The sequence below is a fragment of the Colobus angolensis genome, unplaced genomic scaffold (assembly GCF_000951035.1).
Source record: "Colobus angolensis palliatus isolate OR3802 unplaced genomic scaffold, Cang.pa_1.0 Scaffold96, whole genome shotgun sequence".
NCBI lineage: Eukaryota > Metazoa > Chordata > Mammalia > Primates > Cercopithecidae > Colobus > Colobus angolensis.
In genome coordinates, this window is record NW_012123598.1 from 1,784,005 (window position 1) to 1,791,558 (window position 7,554).

General features: G+C 43.6%; 1 protein-coding gene across 1 annotated transcript in view; it reads left to right on the forward strand.

The window, feature by feature from the left end:
• NLRP11 (NLR family, pyrin domain containing 11) overlaps positions 1-7,554 on the forward strand; it is a 59,412-nt gene that overhangs the window by 513 nt on the left and 51,345 nt on the right. The gene's annotated exons all lie outside the window — the stretch shown is intronic.

Genomic DNA, 7,554 nt, shown 5'->3' on the forward strand with positions numbered 1-7,554 from the left:
CCCAAATAGCTGGGATTACAGGTGCCCACCACACCAGCACCATGCTTGGCTAATTTTTTGTAATTTTAGTAGAGATGGAGTTTCATCATGATGGCCAGGCTGGTCTCAAACTCCTGACCTCAAGCAATCCGCCCACCTTGGCCTCCCACAGTGCTGGGATTACAGGTGTGAGCCACCGGGCCTGGCCAAGAATTTTTCTAAATATAAATTGATACATAATATTTATGGGGTACATGTGATGTTTGTTACAGGCATAGTATGTGTAATGATCAAGTCAGGGTATTTAGAATATCCATCACCTCAAGTATTATTTCCATGTGTTGGAAACATTTCAATTTCTGTCTAGTTATTCTGAAATAAATAATACATTCTTCGCTATAGTCAGCCTTCTCTGCTAACAAACATTAGAACTTATTCCTTCTATCTGACTGCATGTTTGTGCCTATTAACCAACTTCTTTTGCGTCCTCACATCCTTTCCAGCCTCTGGTCACTATCTCTACTTTCTACCTTCATGAGGTCAACGTTTTTAGTTTTCACATGAGTGGTAACACACGACATGTATTTTCTGTGCCTGGCTTATTTCACTTAACATCATGATCTCCAGTTCCACCCATGTGGCTGCAAATGGCGGGAGGGAAGGATACTTTAAGCCCTCAGGTAGCTTCCCTGCTTTTAAGAATGCTCAACTCTAAAGTATTGATTTGTTAACAGAAAAACCAAACTCTGTAAAATACTTTAAAGAGGTTGATTCTGAGCCAATGTGAGCGACCGTGGCCCAGGGAAAAACACACACACAGGAAGCCTTGAGGAAGTGGTCCCCAGGCAGTCAGGTCACAACTATTTGTGTACATTTGGGGGAGGTAGAAGTTACAGGCAACGTCATAAATCAATAAATGGAGATTGTACATTGGTTTGGCCCGAAAAGGTGGGATGTCTCAAAGTGGGGGCTTACAAGTCATGGGGGGGTTCAGGGATTCTTTCATTGGCAATTGGTTGAAAGCGTTAAGCTTTGTCCAGAGACTTGGAGTCAGTAGAAAGGAATGCTTCAGTTGGGGCAGGGGGTTGGGCTGCTGTCTGTCATGTGATGTGATACCAGAGTCAGGTTGGAACATAAGCCACATTACACTAGGTGTTTTTCTTGTTTTTTAATTCTTAGCCATTTCATGAGATTTTTTTCACATGAGAAAGACTTAATCCTTGCCTGCCATTGCCTTAGGTCTTGTTTATAATCTGGTATCTTATTGCCACAAAGAATCTATTCTGTCCATCTTCTGCGCTCTATTTTATTTTATTTTATTTTGAGATGGAGTCTCGCCGTGTCACCCAGGCTGGAGTGCAGTGGCGCAATCTCGGCTCACTGCAACCTCTGCCTCCCGGGTTCAAGAGATTCTCCCACCTCAGACTCCCAAATAGCAGGGATGACAGGCACACGCCACCATACCTGGCTAATTTTTGTATTTTTAGTAGAGATGGAGTTTTGCCATATTGGTCAGGCTGGTCTCGAACTCCTGACCTGTTAAAGTGCTGGGATTACAGGTGTGAGCCCCCGCACCTGGCCCTGAGCTCTATTTTAATGTTAATGCCCGTGAGTTGTGCCGGCTATCAAAGGAAAGAGATGGGAGGAGGTTTGACCTCCCTTCCTGCTGTGGTCAATAATTCTGTTTTTCAAGTATCTCTCAGGTCCCCTTGGCCAGGAGGGAGGGGGTCCACTCAGTTGGCTGGGTGGGGGAATGGGGAGGTCTTAACATGTTGTTTTTAGTTTACACATTGATTCTTAACTTCGAGTGCTGAATTTACAGTGGGGACTGAAACAATCTACTGATTCCTGGGCCCAACCTCCAAAGTCTCTAATTTAATCAGTGTCTGTATTTCTGGACACTGGGGTTTTTGAGGCCTCCCCAGCTGACTCCCCTGTGTCTCGGTGCTTGAGAAGGTCTGGTCAAAGGTGCTTGAAGTGTCCAGCTGTGCGGTGATCAGCTATTCTGATGCAACGCCGACTTGTGGCAGCTTTTGTGCAGGTGTTGGAGCTTACCTCATAGTTCAGTTGGCACCTTATAGCTCAGTCAACAACAAATTCCAGCAATCGACTTAAAAAGCATTGCAGTGTGGTCAGATGAGTGTAGGAAATGTTGGTGTAAACAGTGTTTTGCTCTTCGGGAAAAGAAAGTAATGAAAGCTTTTAACACACACTGATTCAACATTGCTTTTTTTTTTTTTTTTTAAGCAAGCTATGAAGCCGTCACTAGACATAAAGCTTATGGAATTTTCCTTGAATTATCCTATGTCATGGTATAAAATCAGAAACACCTGAAGACTGAGACGGGCATGATTAAATATTTCTGGTGCATTATTACCAACCCACTTAAAAAATCCTACTTTAAAGAATACAAGCAAAGCTCATACAACAGTGTTTAGGGAAATACGGACTGTTTGCGTCTCAAGGTATCTCCACTTTCTTAGACAAACATATCACTAGAAGGAAATACAGTTGACTCCTGAACTCAGAAGTCTCTCAGAATAAGTCTCGGTTACAAGGACAGGGCTCAAAGAAAGGCAATGGTGAAATAGAAGTCAAAGGAGGGAAGAATTTGGGGAAGGGTTGGACTTGGTGAGGCTTATTAATCCCTAATCTATTTGTGTTCACTTAGGGGGGAAAAACACCAACACACGATTTAAAAGAAGAAAACACTCGTGTCACACAAATGTGTTCAACAGATTCACAGTGGACCCGTGAACAACACGGGTTTGAACTGCATGGGTCCATTTATACATGAAGTTTCAAAAATAAATATACTGGAGAATTTTGGGGGAGATGTATGACAACTTGTAGATGAACCAGGCAGCCTAGAAATACTTAAAAAATTAAAGTCAGATATGTCGTGAACGCATACAATACAGATGTGCGCCTTCTGATGTCTTAATTGACTTCGTTGATAAGGCTTCTGGTCAATAGTAGCCTATCAGTGTTGGAAGTCAAAAGTTATACCTGGATTTTTGGCTGCCTAAGGGGCTGGTACCACTGACTTCTGAGTTCAGGAGTCTATTGTATTTCCCTGTAATATGTTTAAGAAAGTGGAGTTACCTTTAGACTCAAACAGTTCACACTTCTCTAAACACTGTTGTATGAGCTTTTTCCTTGTGTTCTTTATTATTTTTATTTTTATTTATTTATTATTTATTTTTTGCAATAGTCTCGCTCTGTCACCCAGGCTGGAGTGCAGCGGCACAATCTCGGCTCACTGCAACCTCCACCTCTGGGATTCGAGCGTTTCTCCTGCCTGATGCCTTCCGAGTAGCTGGGACGACAGGCACGTGCCACCACGCCCAGCTAATTTTTTGGATTTTTAGTAGAGAGAGGGCTTCACTGTGTTAGCCAGGATGGTCTCGATCTTCTGACCTCGTGATCTGCCTGCCTCGGCCTCCCAAAGTGCTGGGGTTACAGGTGTGAGCCACAGTGCCTGCCCTAAAGAATGATTTTTAAGTGGGTTGATAATACATAATAGTGCACCAGAAATATTTAATCATGCCCTTGTCAGGCTTCAGGTGTTTCTGATTTTATACTATTATATAGGATAATTTAAAGAGTATTCCATGAACTTTATGCCTAGTGACTCTGCTTCATAGGTTCCTCAAAAAAAAAAAAATGCAATGTTGAGTCTATGTGTATTAAAAGCTCCTATTACTTTTCCCAAAAGCCAAAACACTGTTTTACACCAACATTTCATACCCTCATCTGACCACAGTGCAATGCTGTTTCAATTGATTGCTGGAAGTTGCTGTTGACTGAACTCCAAGGTGCCAATATTGTATACACACGTGTTAGCCATTTATAACTTCTTGTCTCTTCAAGTTTTATATCTAATTGATATTTCCTCAAGGATTGTGAATCGAGTTCTTAAACCAATAACTTTAAAACCTTGTCTCTTTTTCTACGTTATCTTCATCCCTTGATTCTGTCTACATGTTTTTCTTCAAAGGTCAGACACGCATCTGTTTTCATTAAGCCCCAGAGTCACGACGCATAAAGCTTATGGAACGTTCCTTATTCTATAAGTATAAAATCAGAAACAAGGGCAGATTAAATATTTCTTAATTAAATATTGAGTCCCAATCATACCTTAAAAATACAACCCAATCTTACTTACTGAATTTTATTTGCATAGTGATGGAAAGCTTGCATTTTCCTTCCATCTAGGCAGTGAGCCCATTTTCTCAGCACCATTTGATGCATATTTCATATCAGTGCGGATTTGTGATACCATAATTATGACGTACTTAATTGGGGTTGCAGTGGCCTTACACATGTGCACACATAGCAGCTCTCATGGGATTTAAAATTTGTTGCAATGAGTATTCTCCATGAGAAGTACAGATCTACTTTAATTGGCGTAATGATTAATTTTGCAGTCTGATAAAATTCTAAGCCTCAGTTCCAAAATTTTTCTTTGATATCTTCAGTCATGACATAAAGATATCATTTCAGGGTGAGAGAGAAGAGAAATTCCACTGAGACTATTAAGGCAATCTTTTATTTCTTTTTGGGACAGTCTTGCTCTGTTTCCCAGGCTGGGGTGCAGTGGCACGATCTCAGCTCACAGCAACCTCTGCCTCCCAGGTTCAAGTGATTCTCCTGTCTCAGCCTCCCAAATAGCTGGGATTACAGGTGCCCACCACACCAGCACCATGCTTGGCTAATTTTTTGTAATTTTAGTAGAGATGGAGTTTCATCATGATGGCTCAGCTGGTCTCGAACTTGTGACCTCAGGTGATCCACCCACCTCAGCCTCCCTAAGTGCTGGGATTATAGGTGTGAGCCACTGTGCCTGGCCAACTAAGGCAATCTTGTTAACCATATGAGCATGAAAAGAACTGACCTCTTAGCAAATATGCTAAGGGTCAATTATGGATGCAGAGGCTGAGAACACTGGAGAGAAAGAGAAACAGTGGTCCTGCCCTGATGGATACTTCAATTTAAGGGAGCAATTAGACCTGAAAGCAAATCTCCCATAACTAACAACGTTAATGGGACTGCCTGCTACAAGGTAAGAGATGGTCATGTGATTGTTTAGGAGGACGTCATTCAATGTTGTGAGGTTATTTCCTGTTACCCTGTGTGTCAGGTGTTGAATGCCATCCCCTAGTTGGGTTAGGTGGGATGATTTGGGACTTGGCACAGTCCTGCTCACAACTGTGACTTATTACAATGAGGGCTACAAAGCAGAATTGGCAAAGCAAAGAGGCACGTGTGACAAAATCCAGAGGAAACCAGGCTCCCGAGTGTCCTCTCCCGGCAGAGTCACCCAGGACATGCGGAATTCTCCCAGCAGCAAGTGGTGAAAAACACACGAGATGTTGTCTGCTGTGGAAGATCATTACAAACTCAGTGCTCGGGTGTGTGTGTGTGTGTGTGTGTGTGTGTGTGTGTGTGAGAGAGAGAGAGAGAGAGAGAAGTGGTCACATAGGCATCCTCTCCCTATCATATTCCAAAATATGCATTAAACAGTGCTGAGAAAATTGGCTCACTGCTTAGATGGAAGGAAAATGCAAGCTTCCAGGCTTCTAGAAGGACAGCAAAGCTTTAGCATAAGCCATGTTGTCTGTATGAGCCACACAGGCATGTGAGCTACTCTTATCAGCTCTGGGAATAGGGGTGGAGGGCGCCCTCCACATCCACATTCCAGATTCTAGCCAGTGGCCAATGCAGCAGGCAGATCCTAAAGACAGCAGTCTCAGACCTGTCATGTTAACACTCTTCTGTATACCCTGAAATCCTGGCTTCAGCTGACATGACGCCTGTATGTACATAGGTAACTGTCCCATCCATTGCTTTTCATCTTAATAGTGTATTATAAATATCTTTCTGGGTCCAGCAAATATAGACCTAGGACCAGTCTTTATGGCTTCATGTTCCATTTTATTCATGTAACTTTTTTTTTTTCCCAGAGTTGAGAGGTTAAGACATTTCTGAAAAACGAAGGTTTAGGAAAGATTTCTTAGCATGTTTATGCATTTAGGTCCAGAATACAAAAATAAACATGAGACGAAAAGCTATGGAATGATGACTCTCAAGTCCAGCTCAGGTTTAGGAGCTCAAAGGGTGCCCTTTCCTTCTCAGACCCGATACTGAGCAGAGTAAGAATTCCACACCACCCTCTGTTCAGGGGGATTTTCTAGTTAACCTTCTCATTTGTCTCTCCCCTGCCACCAAGTAGTGGCCTTTCATCTGTCCTCCCACCTCAGTGTGCCCCAGGGTTTGTCTTCTCCTTTGCCCTAAAATTGTATATGATTTCTTGAAACTGAGCTGTAGGCTGCCAAAGCTGGCTCGACTTCACCTGACCTAACATTAAAGCAACTCCCTGGGTACATGTCTCCCTTCTGAAACTCATTGACTTCCTTATTTTTTCTGCCAGTTCAACCATGCATTTAAAAGCTCCTTTAGGGGAGGAGAGGGAAACAGGGAGTGACTGCTTACTAGTTACAGGCCCTACTTTAGGGGACATGAAAATGTTCCGGAATGATGGTGTCATAGTTTTTACCTTGTTGGGCACTGGGGATTTGCATAGCTCTGCTGCAAAACTCAGGAGCCATAGGTACGTGTCAGTAGGCTCATATTTTTACCCCTTTATTGGCGGATCATGAGTATCTTTCCAGGTACTTCATGGCCACCGTGGAGTCCAATCCAACCCAATGGCTCTATCCTCTAACACGGTACCCGGTATGTGAGGTCTGCAAGCTTAATGTGCCTACTTCTGCCCTTCAGGTAGGCATCACTGTTGGGTGTGTCTACAATACCACTGACTCTCTGTCTTGTATTTGGTACATCTTATCAGCTTCGCCGGCGGTTTCTTTACGTCCAACAACCTAGTGACGGTTGAGTATATAGTTAGGTTTATTTCGTGGTTGGAGATGGAGCGGTCTAGCCTCGAAGTTACCTGCCATTCTCCAACAGGCATTTACTCCCCCAAAGGGACTATTTATCCCTTGTTCTCTACGTCAAAGCATTTGCGGTAAACCCATGGAGACGTGGGCCAATCCACATCCACTCACATCTGATCAGATCTTCTTTCTCCACCTTCGTCATCAACTGAGTGCCTTGACAGTGCTGGGTCAAGGCTCTAGGATGGATTCTTCAGTCACAACTCTGCAATCTCAACTTCTCATGACTGAGTGTAATGATATCAGGATTAGACTGACATTGAAACTTACAGGTGTAGGAGGCTCACAGGGTTTGGAAACTGGTCAAGGGAAAAGATAACCAAAGGTGGCAGTTGCACACATGCTTTTTTGGGTGGTGTTTTCACAGGTTGTGTGTGGGGCATGTCTTCAGCCTGTCCAGGGACTACAGTGTGTGGGTCCCTACCCAGAAGGAGAGGAAGATGGGGAACCCCTGCAGAGGTGGGGTAGAATTGGAGAGGCGACCTGTGTGTGTGTGCGCGTGTGTGTGTGTCTGTGTCTGTGTCTGTGGGTGTGGGGTGTGGGTGTGTGGTGGGTGTGTGTGTGGTGGGTGTGTGTGTGTATGTGTGTCTGTGTGTGCGTGTGTGTCTGCGTGTGT